The sequence below is a fragment of the Ptychodera flava genome, unplaced genomic scaffold, assembly GCF_041260155.1.
Source record: "Ptychodera flava strain L36383 unplaced genomic scaffold, AS_Pfla_20210202 Scaffold_94__1_contigs__length_393698_pilon, whole genome shotgun sequence".
Taxonomy (NCBI): Eukaryota; Metazoa; Hemichordata; class Enteropneusta; family Ptychoderidae; genus Ptychodera; species Ptychodera flava.
The window spans coordinates 69,207-89,766 of NW_027248416.1; the positions used below are offsets into that span (position 1 = coordinate 69,207).

The 20,560-nt window shown below is 37.4% G+C and overlaps 1 long non-coding RNA gene across 1 annotated transcript; it reads right to left on the reverse strand.

Moving 5' to 3' along the window:
* Positions 1–13,097: 13,097 nt before the first annotated feature.
* On the reverse strand, positions 13,098–18,798 carry LOC139129125 (uncharacterized). The gene is made up of 3 exons (XR_011551524.1): positions 18,081–18,798; positions 14,919–15,337; positions 13,098–14,399 (listed from the first exon to the last, which is right to left on the reverse strand). It is a non-coding gene; the product is annotated as an uncharacterized lncRNA (long non-coding RNA).
* Between the last annotated feature and the right edge of the window lie 1,762 nt (positions 18,799–20,560).

A 20,560-nucleotide genomic window follows, 5' to 3' on the forward strand; every position in this document is an offset into this window, starting at 1 on the left:
TATTCTTAATGGGTTAGCAGTCAATCTGGATTTACAGCATTTCAACACGGTCACTGCCGAACAAGGATTTCAAAAAAAAAACATCAGTATAATTCGTATTACATTATTAAAAGGCCAGCAATGCTAACATTTGATGATTTTTTTCATCATGTTTATTTTGTACATTAATTGCAACTTCTTCTTTTCCGCAAGGAATGTTGAAATACCCACTATTTAGCTTGTTAACTTAACATCTACATGTGTAAAATGCACTGTTATTGTTTACATTTGACTTCTAGTCCGGACCAGAAGTCACTTTCGACAATAACAATACAGTTTACACACGTACGTGCTCGGTTGGTAAGCTGAACACTGTGTATATCAACATGCCTTGGGGAGTGGAACAAGGAATTATGGCTGACATTCAAAACAAAAATGGTGAAAAAATTATCAAAAGTTAGCCTACTGGCCCTTTAAGGAAAGGCTGTGTTTCAAAAACATGCTGGTGACACAGTCACATCAAAAAGATATATTACGACCTTCAACCTTAAATTACAGGAATAATAATATATGTAGGGAAGCAGAATACACAGTACAAAATATCGCACTACATTATGTCATGCTCACCGAAGGCAATTTTCTTTAGCAGAAATAGAACGAGAGTGCTGTTTGGCGGAAAACACATGCCTATAAGCGGGGCTTTGAAAAGTTCACGGTCCTTGCACAATGCACTGGGAACAATTACCTTGATCGAAATGAGGGAAGAAAAGCAATGAACAAGTGACTTGAACAATACAAAAAAAAAATAATGTGGTGAGGTGTTTCAAGTAAAGACTATTGCGTGACACCAACAATGATAGAAAAGTTTCGGCTGAAATGTACCCACAGGAACGAAGTCTTGTAGACAATGTACCACGGCTCTGAAGGTTATAGTAGATTGATATTATTTACAGCAACTTAAAAGGTCCGAAACTAAGGGTACTCTCTATCTGATTGGAGCTTTGGAAATAATTTAGTAAGAACAATGATTTTCATCCAACCGGTCGGACAAAAGCTATCGATACGCTTCACATTAGCCGACTCTTGTGATCTTGTTTGCAGAGCATAGTTTTCGGAGCAGAAAGTAAACTCAATTTGCGCATAAACCACATGATTCCTGTGGTTGGACATAGGGTCCAAATATGGTCCACAGCCCAAAAGTATCGTTTTAGCACTTCACACTTGTACAAAATTCACCTTTATTTTTTAGAAATTGGGCAGACTCGTTTCACTTGTGACACACGTTTTCCAAAAGTTTCACATGTGTGAAGTTATTTTGAAATAAATTTCGATGGCTACATTCATTTTATTCCAAGCTTCCTACCACTTCCGGGTATCTAATAATTCCCTACAACACTATCACTTACCGCACATCTCCGAATCTCGACTTATATAGCTGAATTTCGTTATGAAAATGACCTATCAGTAAATATTATCTTTCTTTCATATTTTTTAATTTTCAGTCAACGTCGCCTTTAACAAGACCGTGACAGGCACTTCTCTGAGACAAAATAGATTGCATTCTTACATAGTCGATGGAGATTTGACAACTTGTGTGAAATCTTATAATACTGAAAATCCTTATTTTTGCATTAATCTTGCTGAAAACTACTACATAGATCGGATGATAGTTGTTATCGGACAGCTGGATGTGAGTATCTTATACCTTGATAGATGGACTAAACCGTTTCTGTGATGAGCTGCAAGCATTTTCGCATACGACAGATCTCCGTTTTATTGTTATTTGACAGTCTCCAAAGGTACTGGTTGCCAAATCAGCAGCAGCTGTTCCAGGACTTATAAGAATTATTTTCATTTTATACTAAAACTCCCGAGGGTGTTGTAGGTATTGTGGGGGAACAGTTGCGAATATTTCATACTGCAATGACTTTGATTGTGGTTAACAAGTTACTAGAGAGGCTGAGTAGCCGGGGGGGGGGGAAACAAAAGATGCTTGAATTTTTCTATTGCCATCACACTGTGGGTAGCAAGGACAGTATACGTACACATTGCAGTTACCATTTTGTCTGTAGCAGAACACTATGGTAACGATGAATTTTCAATTCTGGCAACCCATGCCAGTAAAAATCAAAAGGCTCTGGAACATTCATGATGGCACAGTCACACTGGGAGACCGTAACACTTGTATCGCCAGTAGTAGGACTTGTACACAGACTGTATCGATCATTTTCTCAGCCCGAACACGTCGGTGAGGGTTGATTTTTAATGCTGGCAGAAATTCATCCGCATAATCTTTCCTCAAATTACCAGAGTCATTATAAAGAAAGTGCCAAAGCTTACAGTGCCCTCCTTTTATACTTGCAAAGTTTTCACGAGTTGAAGTGCTATCAACTCAGCACCACGGGAAGTAAGCTTAAGGTTATCTTGGCTCAGTGGCTCCATCAGTATGGTAACTAGCTTTGCCATAACTATTGATCTGAGCTCTTTTGTGTTGTCACAATTGTTGAATTCTAGATAGTATGATATTCAGTCATTCTTCCTATTTTTAGCTTTGTCCAAAGTGTTAATGTCTTTCAAAGCACTAAGTCTCGGAGGTTTTGTGCTGGTGTATCTTTTCTTGTGATTTCTGTAGATTTTTTTATTTTCATTACTCAGGATCTCAGGAAAATATATGATGTCTATGACAATAAGGCATTTGAGAGTAATAACTGTCATGTCACAAATTTGTCTCTGATTCTGACTGCAAGTGGCAGAGAAATGATCACTGAGTTCCTTTATTTTACCCGTGAAATCATGACCATTAATTCACTTTTGCCATGGTTTCATTTCATTTATCTAAAACCAGGGTCGAATATATGCATGGTCATCCATTCATATAGTATCTTTCATCATGTCAAAAAATATAAGTCGTATCTCGTATCAAACAAAATTCATGAAAAATAGCCGACTTTGTCCCTTAAAGCTCAACAGCTTTTTTGTTATTTTGCCAAGAAGGACAAGGGCTTGGGTAGTGTGGTCATTGTAACGGTAATACCGTTGTAGACCGACTATTACTGTAGTATTTGTAGTGGCTAGTTCAATATCTGCTAGGTCGGTTAAGGGTAATGGCAGATGTTCATGTTGCTGTATGGCAGCCCATGTTAAGAACAGACTGACTTTCAGCATGTTTGCGTCAAAAACTGCAATTCTTTGTGTTTATCTTCCCAACTTTCACATATCTAAGATCTACGTTTCACATATCTAAGCTCTTGTTACGGAGATATTTTATCTCACACAAAGGTTACTGAACCTAACGGTCATTGATACCAGTAAAATAATGAATTAAAACAACAAGATCTCAATTATAAGTCGATATACATACAAACCATATTTAAGACAAACGAACAATAACGCTAATTACGTTTTACGAGGATGTTTACGGAAGTCTGGAATATATTTAAATTATATTAAGAATTATGAAGGTAGTCAATTACGTTTGCATATTGGGGTAGAACGCGCCTCGAAAGTGAAAGACTTAAACTTTCGCTCAAACTTTCCTTTAGGAATCTTTCAACTATTGTCTTTCAAAATCAAGAATAAAAACAGGGGGTCACCGTGCAAATTTTGGTACAAGGAAAACAAATAACCCAAGATTTACCGATATTTAAAATTCAAAATGGCCGTCACCCCTGTGTTAACTGTATGGAGATAAATAAAATTTTCGAATTTCGGAAAACTAAGCCGATGAAAAGTTTTCTTGCACCAAGAGCTTGAAAATGAATCCCCATAAGTGGTAGATCAGTAAAGAATTGTAAAATTTTGAGAGTCCGAATTTCTGTCCCCGAGGCGCGATTTACCTTAATGGAAACCTGTCAATTTAAGATCAAGACCTGCATTGATATTTATGATTGGATGTATCATTTTATCTTTAATTCATGTCTATCGTATGATCAAAGCCGCCTTAAAGATAACGTTTAAAATCCCATTCTAAAACAATACAAGTAAGATTGGAACATTGAGAGAGGAACACAGCGGACCCAAGACATTTAGACTATGGGAGAAGCTTATCTTGGGCGATGGCAACTGTCAAGCTTGTCTACAAAGAAATAAAGTCTATGTAGTACCAATGAACTCTGAACGTCTCGTGTAGTCAATACACTGAAGATCCCCAGGTTACCTCTCAGCAGCCAAGGCGAGTTCAACGTATAAACTCCACATGAAAGAACGAATAGTAAAAGGGTGAACGTTACGTTACTTTGAAGAAGAAAAAAACGATTAGTAACACTCTACGTTTCACATATCTAAGCTCTACGTTCAAAACTACTTCAATTCAAAAGTGTTTGCTATGTTCATAATCAGTATAAAATTTAATATGTTTTGTTTGCAAAATGTGTGCCATACAAAGTGTGTTTCAGAGTAACGGTGAGGCTAGAAGTGCTCCTTATATAGTAAGTTGCACAATTTTAACCATTACTGGCGTGAGAGAGCAGATTTAAACCAATCGGAATTATTCAACTAGTTATTAAAGATGGCCAATTCAGGGATATAGTAAGTGAGATATATTCCTCTACTTCCATTGTTGTCAATCTATCAATCAATCAATCAATCAAGAAAATTTATAAAGCGCCAGTATCCAATAAAATTGTTCAAAGGCGCTACACATAAAAATCATTCTGTAAAAAGGGTATGTAACCAAAAGGAAAAAGCTCAATAAAAACACGGTGAAATAAATAGATAAAAAATAAATAAATAAATAAATAAATAAAATGATATGAAATCATTCTGTACTAAACTAAAATAAAATCATTCTGCATGTAAGCAAAAGGGAAAGCTCAATAAAGACATAGTGAAATAAAAAATAAATGAAAATTGCATTAAAAAAAACAAAAAAAAACAAAAAAAGGTAAACAACTTTAAAAGTCAATCAATAAAACCGTCTGTCAATAAAACTGTCTATCAAACGATAAAATTCAATGAATCAACGAAGTGGGACAACTGTGGCAATGTCAGAATGCTCTTGAGAAAAAATGGGTTTTCAGATGTTTTTTCAGAATGTTGACTGTAGGAAGTCGAAGTGTCCGAAAGAGAGAAAGACAGATATAATTTTTCAAATTTGCATACATTAAATGAGTAATGAAAACTCCAAATATTACAAGCAGTTTTCGAATGCAACAACATACCACTCAAATATTCGATGCAAATACGAAAAGATTTGCGATAGAATATTTGCCGTGTTTGTTTACGATTTAATAAGTAGTCTGTTTTTCACTTATCCACATTTCAGATGTTCATGGATCAAATTGACAGATTTCTGGCGTATGATCTGGAAAAAATATGGAAACAGATTTTCCAGGTAAAATTATTCCATTGAGATAGATCGCAGCTGACACAGGACACGGATTTTACACACTACATGACACTTGACGTCATTGGCATTAACTTATAAGCAACAATAACTATGTTTCATTGCAACCATTCTGCATTGCTATAAGTTTGCATTTCTCTCTCTCTCTCTCTCTCTCTCCTCTCTCTCTCTCTCTCTCTCTCTCTCTCTCTCTCTCTCTCTCTGTTTTAGAAACGCGGGCCAAACAAGGGAACTGTCGACTTATTCTCCGCCCTCGATATGTTCGGTGATACAGTCTATGACTTCATGCGTCAGCATGGACAAGACGTGGTTTTGTCAAGTAGTGTCATCGGTGAGAACAAGTTAAGAAATTATGAAATCAAAGTAAATGAGCTCATTAGTTTTTTCTTGGTTCCATGGTGGAGTACACGCTAGGGTATACAAAGCGTAAGTTACTCCTAGAACTTTTAGCCGTAGGGTATAAGCAGGGTGTGTTACTCATAGAACACTATGGCAGGTTACACCCTAACTTATATTGGCATCGTAAATTTCTTTCATCCATATATAACAATCCGTTGTACAACACAAAGTCAATAGGTTCTTTAGAATTTCCAGTGAATCGAAATCAACTATTTTGATAGCTGTTTAAGTATAACATGCTTCCTTTTTCACCGCTTGTAGAGGGCTTAGGTCTGGAGTTTCTTTGGTGTTCCCTTAATAACGTGTGCAGATCACAGTCCCTCGTAGTTGAATTAATGCCGGAGACAACACATAATTTGTTTATTTTCATTCGTTTATATCTTGTTTATCCTTCCGGAATTACACAAAAACAGAGACAATTGTTGCAATGGAACATCTCAGAAATCCAAGATAGTTACTTACAACTAACACCAAAAACGATGGCAAAGCTCAATGCTTCAAGGACGAGAGGTAGACTGGTTGAAATGTGATACAGCAGACATACCTTTAAAGTTTATATCTTTTGTTCGATTACCATTTCAGTACAGACATGATGGAGAAGTAATACCGACTTAATCTACAAATGTAATCTCATCTGCTTTTCTTTTTACATTACACGCTTGTTTTTATGAGTACATTTGTATTATTGCAACATTCAACTATCTAGCACCTAACACTTTTGAGAAATTTTTAAAAAAATATGAAAATCCAATTACCCCAAATTAGTTCCAATCGTGTTTTATAGAGAATTGGAATTATACGTACTGATGAGGCTTTACCAAAAGGAGGCGAGGGCGCTCTCTGCTTCATTTCGATATTGTTATACACCGTCATCGCAGTCTATGCTTCATTTCCATATTGTTATCCACCGTGATCGCAGTCTATGCTTCATTTCGATATTGTTATACACCGCCATCGCAGTCTATGCTTCATAGCCGCATTGATATCCATCGCTTCCGTGAACTGATGGGCTTCGAATAATACAACTACAACGCATAAGATAAATTTTGTACAATGCGCATCCACACAAGGGCGAGGAATTCCATCGTATGGGCTATTCCATTGAACGTTGTATTTCACGAGTGTTGGCTAGTCCATTGCGCCATCCATAAAGTCAACGCCAATACATGACAAGGGGTTTTTGTGCACAAGCCTACTACTTCATACCCATCGTTTCTAACCATTAAATGCTGAGAAAGTGTCTTGAACTTTTCCCATCTGCCCCAGTCGTCCTTGGTGAAGACTGCTTATATTGTTCCTTTCTATCTTTTTTCCAAATGGGAGCATCATTACGGTAACAAAAATTAATTTTCTCTCCATCTTTAGGAGGGATACTCTCCAAAATGTTCGTTCATCGAAGATGGCGCTACCCACGGGTATTGTCTCTTAGCTGTACTCTTGTAAGGTTGTTATTCTGCACCGGTGGACGATGCAACCTCAATCATCATCAGAGTTTTATTCAAAACGATTGTGGATACAAACCGCTTTCCTTTTTCGTTTTTCTCAGTTCCAAGCGTTTTTTAACGCATCCGGTTTTATTCTAACGTTTATCAAAAATCAACAACATCCTGATTCTCGTGGAGCCCATATTGTCAGCACTTCACGTGTAACGGCTGTCTAGTATAGGTAGCAGTCTATAAAAGATGATAAACCAATTAAGGACAAGGTTTTATGCCTTTTCATGGGACTCCTAGTTGTGTTCCAGTTGTAACAGCACAAACAATTACTGATAATTCACATTAACGGCGTCAGGATATGGCGTACGAAATGACTTGTGAGTTGAAATCCCAATGTATTGAAGCCATGTATACAAAACACATTATTTATTAAAGAGATGTCTTCATTTCTCTCTCAGCGAGTTAATTTTAATATTAATGATTTTATATGACGTTTACGAGCTACCATTGAGTAGACTTTGCCTCTATTGTTAATTCTCAGGATCTTCAATTCGCAGCTTTGTCTTTCATGTAAATATTTTAAAAACACCACGACATTGTATGTCCATGGCACCGAGGTCTGTTTGCTTCTTTTGTCAGAATCTGGAGTACCAAAGGCTGTAGCTTGAAGCATCGCGGAACACACGTGAACGTGGGACTTCGTAGAATGCACCTGCAACCACCTGGGAAACTTTGCTGTGATCATGACTACGAGGGAAGAACCAATAGTTTTTATAGCTTACAGATATTTCAAATAATTTAGTGCTGGGGACACTCATTTATATGAGTTGACAATCCTTGTTTGAACGGTAAAGATACACAGAACAAACCGCAATGTATCTTCCAGGTCTGACATGGTGATCCAAAATCATTTGTGATATGCAATAAAGTATGTAAAGTTCAAGTCAAAAGCAACCTGTTGGAATTAGCAATGTACGAGAAATCGGAATCGTAAAGTCGACCTGAAAAATGTAAACATAATTTTGCGTGTATGTTTTTTCACAGCCTTTTCTTCAAACAGAGGCAGATTCTGTGTTTATGATATGTTGCGTTATGCCCCTGGTCTTCATGATATTCAGTTTACTGCTAGTTTGCATGGCCAGGCGAGTGTACTCATCCTACTGATATTCAGTTTACTACTAGGCAAGTGTATTCATCCTAGTGATTGTAAACATGTCTTGGTGTTTCACGTTGGTGAGGCATGATTTTACACTTTGTGGGTTGACAATGCAAGTTTCACGGCAAGTTGTAGACGCAGAAATACAAGAAGTTGAGTGGTTTCGAATGACAGCATGCAAGTAATAGCTTGAGATAATTCTGAGTTGTTTTTTTTTATTTTGTGCAGAAGACTATTATTTCGATTGTGGAAACATTATTGCTAATAAACATAGACTGATCGCGAGGAATCTTCTTGCGAAAGGATATAATAAAATATAATTGTTGGGGTGGAGGGCGTTTGCCTTACCGACATATCTGATATGACAGTATTTATCTTGCCGTGCTGCAAATCCAAATATTTGGAGTGTAACATTTATGCAACATGAGCACTTGTGAAAGTGCTTGCAAAAGTGTCCATGTCAGCACATTTGGAAACTAGTAAAGTCTTGGTGACGCTAAAATCGTCGAATCGCTACTGAAATTACATTTTAAAAGAAACTGTAACAGTTTGTCTATAATTCAATTCAATTCAATTCAATTCAATTCAATTCAAACACTTTATTGTCCACAAATACATGTAGAAATATGTTTTCAGGCTCATCATACACAGATTAAAATAGTACAACTGGCAAGAGCATTCTGTAAAACGGGACGCTATTAAACATTGAGAAGGTTCAAAACACAAACAAAATCGCAACATAGATACAAAAATTGAAACACTTACAAACCGAAACAACTAAGGGCCAACTGGAAGTTTAAAAACAACTACATATTCTCCGTTTAGGCTGGCGTCGGATTTTTACGTGGTAATGTCACAAGTTATTTTGTAATTCAGTTTATTTCCAGTCTTGGTTATATTAGACAGGCGCCTTAGCAACGGTGAAAACGAGGTAATTTAAGGTCATCACCATATTGCATCTCCAACTAATCGAAACGAGCAATTATACAAGTTCGGCACATATTACCATGGTGACAGTAGCGGACCTTTAACGATAGGGTTCATTAATCTAAGAAAATTGATACCCAGTGAGCAATAGGACACAAAATACAATAGTATCTGTGTGCCCAGGACAATAGTGTACATAGTGCTGAATTTCTTTAACAGTTGTCTTTGTGGACATCCATTGTGATAGTTCTCTGTTTCGTTGGCAAATGCCAACTACATGTTGAAAAACGAATACTAGAAGGATAAATTTCATGAAATCGATTCAAGTAAAATAAGTCCATGTTGGTCATCGATGACGTCGAATCTAATCAGTTTCCTTTACCTTAGCCTCGGTAATCTGCATCGCATCTGTCTCTTTCAATGTTTCCTTGTCAAGGAATCATGCCAAGGAATCCTGATGGCGCTCTTTGGTCATCTTGTGCTACTTAGTAATACTTTCTGGATGATGAACTTAAGTTGCCCATTCTTCCTCCGTCTGAACTACTACGTGTACCGTCGTTCAAGTGCAAGGTAAGTTGCAGCCGGTATTTGGCGGGTACAATACCAATTTTACGTCACTTTTTCTTCGAGCCACTCTGCCTTGAGTTTTCAATCGATGTAACGTATCAGACAGTCAATTTAACGCTTTGTCCTCAGATTGAACCTTTTTAGTGTTTTTACTTGCAGAATATAATGCTACTTAGTCACAACAGATTTGAATATATCCATTATCATACGACGTACCAGCCATGATTTCTCAATGAAAATCAGCAGATTCTGAACTATGCAGTTATCAATTTGACGTGACCTCGATATGAAATGCCGTGATTTGCTGAATTATTTTTTAATTGCTATTAATTTTCAGTTTGTTCTACTCGATAACAGGATGGATATAACCGTGTTTCACAATCTTGTCTTTGAGTGACCGTTTTTACGAGCACCAATTTCATAACAGGTATTATGTTTTAGGCTTCGTAGACGATGCCACACAGTGGAATGAGTTTGTCACGCATTTATCACAGGATGTCATTTGATTGGCATCTTGGAAGACACAAAGATTTCCATACTCATTCGTCCAGTTGCCATAGCATGGGTTAAAATATTGACGCATTAGAATTCTAAACTGCTTGAAATATCCTTCCTTTATACAGCGAATTCATTGTCTTAGTTTATTGTGCCGAACACGATTGTAAAATGACAAACGTCGATTGCTTCGATATTTGTTAATAAAATTCGATGTTTTTTCGGCCAACAGTTGCCTGTCTGTGTAATCTACATAAGTCTTCATCGTCGCTGACGCAGCCACAGTATTGGTAGCATCGGTATGTTTATCCCGCCGTCGTCATAGAAACGTCATAGAAAGAATTTGCAAATTTTAATATATTTATCAGTAAAAAGAGAGTTGATTGTACCGTGTGGCTATTTCTATCATCCTATCACACTTTACACAAAAAATGATAATATGATGAAGAGTATCGCCATCGTCTTTTAATAGGTCGATTAGTCTTCATAATTTTTTCGCTATTTCTCGTTTTTTATTGCAACTATCCCAAAGAATGTTGAGAAGCATAGTATTCAGCTTGTCAACTCAGCCTCCACATGTGTGTAAACGCATGTTTTATGGTTGACAAGTGTATTTTGGTTCTGATTTGAACTAAAATAACACGATTACAACTAAGTTGGGATAATTTGATGGTAAAGTAAGGACGTTTTAACCTGCAAATGTAAGCTCATCTGCTTTTCTTTTTAAGTTACACACCTGTTTTTCTGAGTAATTTATAATACTGCAACATTCAGCTGTATCACCAAACACTTTTGAGAAATTTGAAAAATATGAAGATCCAATTATCCCAAATTAGTTCCAATCGTGTTAAATATAAACAATAACAGCGAATTCAGTTGTCAGGCTAAATATTACATATTAAATGCTTTAGTGAGTAGAAAAGAAATTAAAATTCACATACAAAACAAATACGATGATAATAATCATCAAAACATACAGCTACTGTCTCTCTACTGACAGGACAATGACGTATAACTCATGTCAAGGTAGAAACTCACTTCAACTCCGTCATTTGCAGTTTTTCAGGAACGATGTAGCTTGTACTCGGATAAAAAAACTTTCAAGGCTTCAAAATTAGGTAACATCCTCATAAAAGAATGTCATGGGTTTTATTTTACCACGTTGCTTAATTGCTACAACACCAAACTATTGACTGCTTTAGTCCGTGTGTTCAGGGGACCACTGGAGAAAAGATTTTGCGATATGTATTCTCACAGTTTACGTTAAATGTAAACCCAAAATCAATTTAAATGCGTCGGTCTTTTAAATGATAAAAACACAGGATGTAGGGTAAGTTCCTTTCTACATATTGATTATCGTATCATTTTATACTATGGTTCAATTCAAAGTACATAAGATTATTGTTGTGTAGTGTGTGGTAACACGACTGAGAAAAATCTCGAGAAACTTTTTTATACTGCAGAAGAGAGCTTTGCGCGTACTTTTTGAATTGCCCTATGATTTTCCTACATGTGTTCAATGTTATGTCAGTAAGACAAAGAATTTATTATTTCCTTGCAATTTTAACATTTAACTGTGTGACATGTAATGCTCCGCAATATCTTTCAGATATTCATCAATATTATACACGTTCTGTAAAAAAATGGATTTTAATATTCCCAAAGCAAATATATGTATGGGTCAGAGAAGTTTTAAATATCGATCATCGCAAGTCTGGAATTCTTTACCCGGTGCATTAGGACATGCTCCAAATATAATATAATATAATATAAAATATAATATTTCTTGGCGACTCAACCATACGTGACGTTAGTCTAATTCCCAGGTGATATGCATACACGGTGTTACCATTGAACAACTGCGCATGTACCTGCGTGATAACGAGATAGGGGGTTTGCATCCTAGCGAAGTCGTACTGGAGGTTGGAACAAATGACTGTAGTTCAAAGAAAGACCCAGATGCTATACTTGCTGATTACAAGCTGCTTCTCAAATCATAAACAGTAAAGTAACAGTTCTAAGCATTTGCCCACGAGTGGACGATCCGGCTATTCAGTCCACTGTGAAAGAATTAGTGTGCTGCTTGCAAATCTATGCGAAAAAGAAAGATGCTGTTTCATCGATAACGACATGTCATTTCGGTATCGTAACAATGCTATTGCTCCTTCATTGCTTCTTCGAAATGGTGTTCATTTGTCCTATGCCGGTGTTTATTCTCTCCTTCGAAATGGTCACCTATCAGCCTACTTTGCGACTCGGCGCAAGTCCTATACTTTCAACATTCTCAGCGGAATGAGAGCCGATTGATTTCCAGACTCGATATCGTAAACTGTTTCCATTTTAATTTGAGCCTTTCCAGTCGAAATTGAGCCTTTTCATTGTTTTGGCTAAATTTTTAAACAGACGATGTATTTGAAGTGTATTGATGAATTCTGTTGTGTGCGGAAAGCAGTTGCACACATTTATATTTGTGACTTGCAAAATCGGGCAATTATATTTCATTCTATGAGGTCAGAGGTTTGAATATTCACCGACAAGTATTCAGTCTCCATACACATGGGGATGACTGGCTTGAACATTCAAGCGAATGTATGTGTCGTGATATGTGGCTTTGAAATTCAAGAAAGTACAGTCCACTCTCTGAGTTGGCTTGAACATTCAAGCGAGTCTGATGTATGACTTTAAAATTCAAGTAAGTACAGTCCACTCAGTGAGTTAGCTTGAACATTCAAGTGAATGTATGTAGTGCGATATGTAGTTTTGCATTAAAGTAAGTACAGTCCACTCTGTTGGGTCGGAGGCTTGAACATTCAAGTCTTGAACATTGAAGAGCGACTTTAAAATCCAAGTTCAATTAATTATACTCATTAGATTTAATGCTATAAAATTAAAGCCACTATCTTCATGGCAATACTCATAGAGATCTGAGTCTTCAACATTCTGGTGATCAGAATTAATTTTGATTAGAGACTATAAAATAAGTCTACAAAAAGATGATCTTTGCCTGTAAAAACTCAAATACCGAGATTTGTATCACCATCTATATGAAATGAAGGGACTCCTCTTTTTCATCAATCAAACAAATGTTCACGTTCTAAGTACAATTACACATCTTTAGTAAATATAATATATTCAATAACATTAAAATCTTAAAAAACGAGGTACAACTGATGTAACCAATGTAATTAACTTATTTCATTTGAAATTTATTAAATATTAACCATCGTTGTTGCCTAAAATACTGGAATAGGGTCTGGCTGAATTTAACAACAGCAAATGAAAGGCTTTTGAAAAGAGATTATTTGACGAAACGAGTCATACAATATAGAGAACACAAAATCGATTGTTTGCATCTTTGAACATCTATTTAATTTCGTCACAACTCAGCTCTTACCCGAGGTGTATCTTCCAGCAAATGCTATAAGAAGACATGCATCCGTTTTCCAGTGTTTGTAGTAGACATACCGTATTGTCTCGTTCGCGATATCATACGCTGGTACGTCAAAAAATGATGCGATCGGAAGGAAGAGGTCACCCTTATTCATTACGTGAGGTCATGATATTGGTTGAGTAATTCCCTTTACTTGTCAAGGCACTTGAAAGGGACTTTGGTATGTGTATTATATCAGAAATATTTGGCGACATGTGTTGAAGTACTTAAACAATTCATTCTGAACGCCACCAGAACATTGCAAAATTTGTTACGATGTTAGCAGTTTTGATCAGCATATTACATAATAATATAATGGACACATCAGATAATGATCTCCTAAGGTTAATCAGCGTTGACATGTCAGTGAGATATTGTTCGTTTTATTTCTTCTTAGGCGTACGATGGTATTCTGCCACATTTTGTAAAGTTAAATGTAGAAATGACATGTACAATAGGCAAAATACACACATCTCCATGTTGTTTCCATATTCCATGCAGTTGACCAATATATGGCGTATATGTGATATCTGCTCCTTGAAGAACCTGAACCTTCCCAACAACTAGCTTCCTTTTGACAAAAGCTGCAACCATGACATCGATGTTCAGTTGGAAACCCTTGTCTGTTGTCTTTTGTGTTTATTTTGTATTTCCTTGTGTATTTCCCTGTGAATAAAAAAATTTCCTTGCTTAGATAGCTTACCAAATGCTTGCCGTTTAATGAGTGCCAATTAAGGAAGAATAATAATAATAAATATATTTGAATATTAGCAATTATCATTAATGTTAATGAGGGGGAGGGTTGTGACTGTGATGTCTTCGCTAGGTTACCGGCTGCTTTACTTTGAGCTTGAATCCGATCAAAAGTCTACAAAAATGACATCATTGCACTTTGCCCTTATCACTTTTGGAGAACTCTGTTAAATATAATTGAGTACCACACGTAATTGTATGAGACAAAGTGGAAACAAAATCACTGACGATTTATATTAAATTTGTACATTCATAAAACATGGGTCACCTTACAATTATCATTTTACTTGATAGGTTTAATTCAAACTGGCTGATTTGTAATGATTACTTTATTGACAAACACGGTTCAAAAGTTGGTGAATTAGTAGTATCTGAATGTACTCTGTCACATTATGACTTGTTAAAGTTAAGATAAACAGTTAACCAAATTACCTCAGAACACACTCTCTCTTTCTGTAGCAGGTCTGCCATAGCAGCCATTTCTTCATCTGTTGTTGCAGGTGATTCTTGTTCCACTTGCTGATATTTCTGAAGTACTACAAATCGCCATATAGGCATATCACCTGGTTGTACGCATGTGGATCTTTCAATTTCATCAGAAGCTGTTCCCAGGACAATTGTTGAGTAGTTGTCAAATATTGGCTTGATTCCTCAATGCTCTTTTGTAATAATTCCATTTCTTCCAGTCAAATACTGGCTTCACAAATCCTGGACTGCCGGATGGCACCATGATTTCCCCCAGCTGGTCCCTTTTGAATAACTCCAAACCACCCTCTGGGTTCCAAGAGGAAATATTCCCGTCTGACCATAATCTGTACTTCATCAGGACACTGCAATTTTCCTTAGTAAACCTATGAAAGACAGTATAATACAATGTGTATGATACTAGAAAATCACATGGAAATTCTATTGTTGATTGTCCTAAATGTGTTTGGTAGATCGATCGACAAAGACGGAGGCTGAGTCAGACCATTTCAATCGACAAGGGATGAACATACAATAACATAATAAGGTAGGTTAGTTTATACAATCAGAAAGTTTACCTTCTTATTTACATTCTTTAAAGCCTACACCTGCCTTTTGTCTAAGATTGACCGTGGTTCTTCGTAAGCGTATGGTTGGTTTTTCGACCGCATACACTTTCCGATACATCGAAATATGTTTACGAACTTAAAGTATACATATTTATGATTGTCTCTTTATCCGGTCGAGTTGTTTGAAATAGGAGTTTCCGATGCAATATAAGTCGGAAGTTAGAGCTATAATAGAACTATTTTCAATTATTTTTTCGAAGAAATTGAGATTGTAGAATCAACAGGGGTGTTCAATTGATCTGATTTTTACCGTCAGTCATTCATTTTGAATGAAATCATGCAAACAAAATGACATGCAGTTACTACTACGGTCCTATACATGCCATGAATTTGAACAAATCACTGCCATTGTCTTACATCACTTTATACTCACGAAAAATTGTTTGCCATGCATACTCAAAGGAAGTACCATCTCTTTATGTAAATGCGTGAACGGGTGTGAGGGAATGGCAAGTGGCTATTGTTCACGTTGTTATTGTTCTTCTTAAGTTTTAAGGTGGACATCATAAATGATTGATATGGAGAGAACTTTGAACGATGGAATCAACGCCGAGCAAACCCTCTCAGGAATCAAATAAAACTTGCTTTTACATGCGAAATATATTAATTAATACTAAAATCAGATCACAGATTGGCCAATTTTGACAAAATTCTTAGAAACACGTCTCAGAAAATCCGGAGAAAGGACAGTGATTAAACTATTGGTGAAGTTCTCAGACGTTGAATCAAAGAAAGTACTTGACAAATACACTGCATTTAAACAAATGATGTGATTGGGCAGAGGATACATACGGTTATTTTTGTTACGTTTCGATGGTTTTAATGTTTGTCGATGTCAGTTCCAGTGACTTTGTCTGACACACAGGCGTACGGAACGTTTCGTAGATCGTCGTCGGATGGGAAGTGACTGACACTGTGAGGCCGAATTCGAAGGCCGAACCTCGGTACTGTATAACATACAGTACCGAGGTTCGGCCTTCGGCCTCACTGTGTCAGTCACTTCATACAGAACCGAGGTTCGGCCTTCGGCCTCACAGTGTCAGTCACTTCCCATCCGACGACGATCTACGAAACGTTCCGTACACCTGTGGTCTGACACTAGTATTACGAGTCAAGGCCAGCCATCTGTCGAAGCTATCGTTGTACACATGCATCGTATGCACGGTTACACGTGGTTCAATACACAGCGGCTGCCGTGGTATGCATTTCTATGCATGCCACGGCGGCCGCTGTGTATCGAACCACACGTAACCGTGATCGTATGCCTATGAATAAGACTCCTTAGCAAGTTATGAAATATCTATCGGCTGTCCGCGAGACACCATAAAATTTGATGAATCGAGGATAGATTATCGACCTCATCTCTTTTACGAGAAAGGGGTAGACCAAATTTAAAGTATTTTAGGCCAAGGTCCCGCATAAATTTTATTTCCATGGAAAAGTACACTTTAGCTGGCATGTGAGCTTATCAACGCTCACAGTCACAAAGTCATTTCGAACAGCGGCTACATTTTACCATGTTAAATTCCATGATTAGGCAATCACTCATCGGATTACGTCCCGGAGAACGTCACTGATAGCATTGCAGTCACTGCACTCACCAGCAGTGTTTGAATGACTCTGCTATTTTGGGGGATCATGCGTGCACGTTAATGTCGTGATTTTTAACAGGGAAGTTGAACATGCTTCTAGATTCTCAAGAAATATCTCGAAAATAAGGGTATCAAGCAAAGCTAAAAACTAGCTTTATACGGCATCCCACCATTGCGGTGGGAAGCGTATAAGCCTAACGCCGGTAACACACAGCCCTGCCACGCAGAGCTGAGCTAGAACCGAGGTAAGGTTTATTTCGACTGTCCCGTAATTGATTTCCTTCATATCACACTGGTGTTGATTTTTGTTAACTTGCATTTACCGAAACAAATTAAATTTCTAATGTCTTGAAATAAGTGTAATATGTGGGGCTCACGTTGTCCGTGGCAGTCTGAAGTGGTAGGCGATATGTCCATGATTAGGCCTGTGCGATTACAAAACTGTTTGAGATTATGACAGAAAAACGATTTGAGTATTAAATGCTGTTGTTACAAACGATAGCCATCTACCTTAAAATATATACAAGTCCAGTGTTTTGTAAAAACAACTCTTTAACGGCTAACATATTGCTATGCAATGTGATGTAGAAGGTCGTCGACTCCACGTTTAGTGACGACTTGAGACGATTTTCGTTAGAGCAGTATAACAGTTGGCAATCTCATTTGACAGTGAAAAGGCTGAGACTTTGTCTGGTTTATACGATTGAAAAACACATCGTCTAGAGTACTTGGAATCTGAATTTTCCTATGGATATCGAAGAACTCACTTGAGAAGTAACAACAAGTGCAAATAGAAGAAATTATTTCCAAAGAGGCCATATTTCAAATAGGATAAATACGGAAGACTGAAAATTTCTTTCTAGTCAATGTACATTTCAAGCTACGAATGTCTAAGGAAATTAACTTACCTGTTTCTCTTTTAGCAGGGTCCGAGTCACATTCTGCTGCTTGAGATATTTTTGGGCACATACTGCTGTACTGACGAAATACTTCGTTCTGATTACGTGGACTGGTTAATTTTCACCGGAAATAATACGCGATTCCAATGATCCGTTTGCATGACAGCACATTGTCCAAATATGTTTTCTATATTCAAGTTCGGAGTTTCATTGCAGCCCATATATTTCTTTTTTCCTGGGCGAAAAACTGGCAGATTCTGTTACGATGTTGACGAAATGTAGTCAAGCGTCAAATGTCTTACTGTGGTCGTACGCTGCATCACCAACGGATTTTGGCGCTCATAACGTTGATTTGAATAGGAACACCATATATGGCCCAGAGTTATGCAACCCACAAGATATGATAATTGAGGTTGTATGCTACTGTTGTGTTTATCTCAACCTCAATCTTTTCGCTCAGAAAACAAAATACATTCCCACCAGAGGAACTTTGACTATATGATCTACGGAGAAATTTCAATCCAAGCACGATTTTACACATTTTAAAATAGGGAAGGCGCTTTGGCGGAATTTGGCGAACTAGTGAGATTTTGTCAACCTAAACATTTTCATAGTGAGCGTATTAGTAGCTAGCCGATCAACAACGGCAAATTTTTATTGAGTCAGACTGAACCCTTCTATTTATAAAATTTCTTTTATTCTATGTGCTGAAGGTCCTCGCAGCGTAAATTGTTGCCTTCAACACGATTGGAACTAGTTTGGGATAATTGGTTTTGATATTTTTCAAATTTCTCAAAAGTGTTAGGTGCCGTATAGCTGAACGTTACAATATTGCAAATTACTCATAAAAACAGTGTGTAATCTAAAAAGAAAAGCAGATGAGATTATATTGAAGGTTAAATCGGCATTACTTAAACATCCAATTATCCCAAATTAGTTCCAATCGGTTTCTTGGTAGTCCAAGTCGATCAAAGGTCAAACCTTTGTAGCAGATAAAGCATCGGCCTTCGAATTGGTATCCAGGCAACGGTGCGAGAACCAGTAGTATCTGCAATTACATTGGTTGAGTGACAAGGCTTTATTTAGCGGGAGGTGCAGCCGGTTTACACAGTCTTGCCAAACAAAATTAGTCTCCATTGCCAACAACTGTAGCGAAAATGGGATCCCGTCAAGCCAGAAACCTTCGCTGTAAAATACCATTGTTATTTTCATCGGTATGTATTTCGTTCGCCGTTCAACGGTTTTCTTGTCGTGCTCTACCGAGGACAGAGATCAGATTGAACTTGAACAATGAATGGAAGTTTCACTTGAGCCAGATAACATTGATGAGATCGAATCTACTGGAAACGATTTCTTTGCAGCAAAGAGACGGACTTTAAAACGACCCGAGAGTTTGGGCTTCTTGCAAAGTGGCATGTGGCTCTAAAAACCGAACTATCCAGATGTACGATACTTTGATTGATTCACATTCTCGCTGACGACGACGCATATGGTATTTTATACCTCCATGGGTACTTGTAGTAGTACACGTCAGCAGTAATAGGATTATTCTTAACCGGAGGATGATTCTAGATCACCGAGACAATCATCAGCCAATAATTCTCCGCAGAGGTCAATTACTAGCAAATTTCACGGTATACGTCACCCTATTTACGGACAGGGAGACTCGGATGATAAACATTAAATGTGAATTATCGTGTGGACATTCAAGGAAGCTTGCCGATTTGATAACACATCTAGATAATTCATGCTCTTTTATGACGTGATGGGAGAGAATACAAACCCACGGTATGAGAGAAAATGGCGCAAAAATTATCAGTTATGACGGTGAGTAATGAGAATTAACAAATTTCACTGATATGTAGAGGAATTGATTTCGAGCTCTTGCAACGGAACGATTTACAGTGTATTAGTACCTAGTGTTTATTAGCATTGTGATAGAATGGTGATGCTTTTAGGTTTTGTTACGTTGTTTCTTAAATGTTCGTTTGATCGTCTTCGACAATTTTGATTTGCGAATTGGCCGAGGACGCCTTTCGATCCTCGATGTCGCCTCATGTCGCTTGGATCAACTTCAAGTTGTAAAGACGTACAAGGGCTTTGACCTACGTTATCAAACGCAAAGTTCTCTGACCAGCTGTGGCATCATGCCGACCGGATGAGATACGGTCTTACCAGATAGCGGAAAGCGTTATGTAACAGTAATTTTCAGTAAGGCCAGTCAGCCAATTCTATGGTGTGGTCTCAACTGTTGATTAAGCCCACTCGTTGACTCAGGAATTTGTTTGTACCAAGGCAAAATCAGCTCATCCGAGGGCTGACGAGAGTTTACGATCGGCATTTTGTGTTCAAGATTGAGACAACGTGACGTTGCATAACGCTGGTCCATTTTCAGCAATCTTGGTCAGACAATCTGTCATTGTATCTACATATTACCCACCGGGAAAAAAATGTGCGCAGACCCAACTTTATTTTGTATTTTCTTCCAT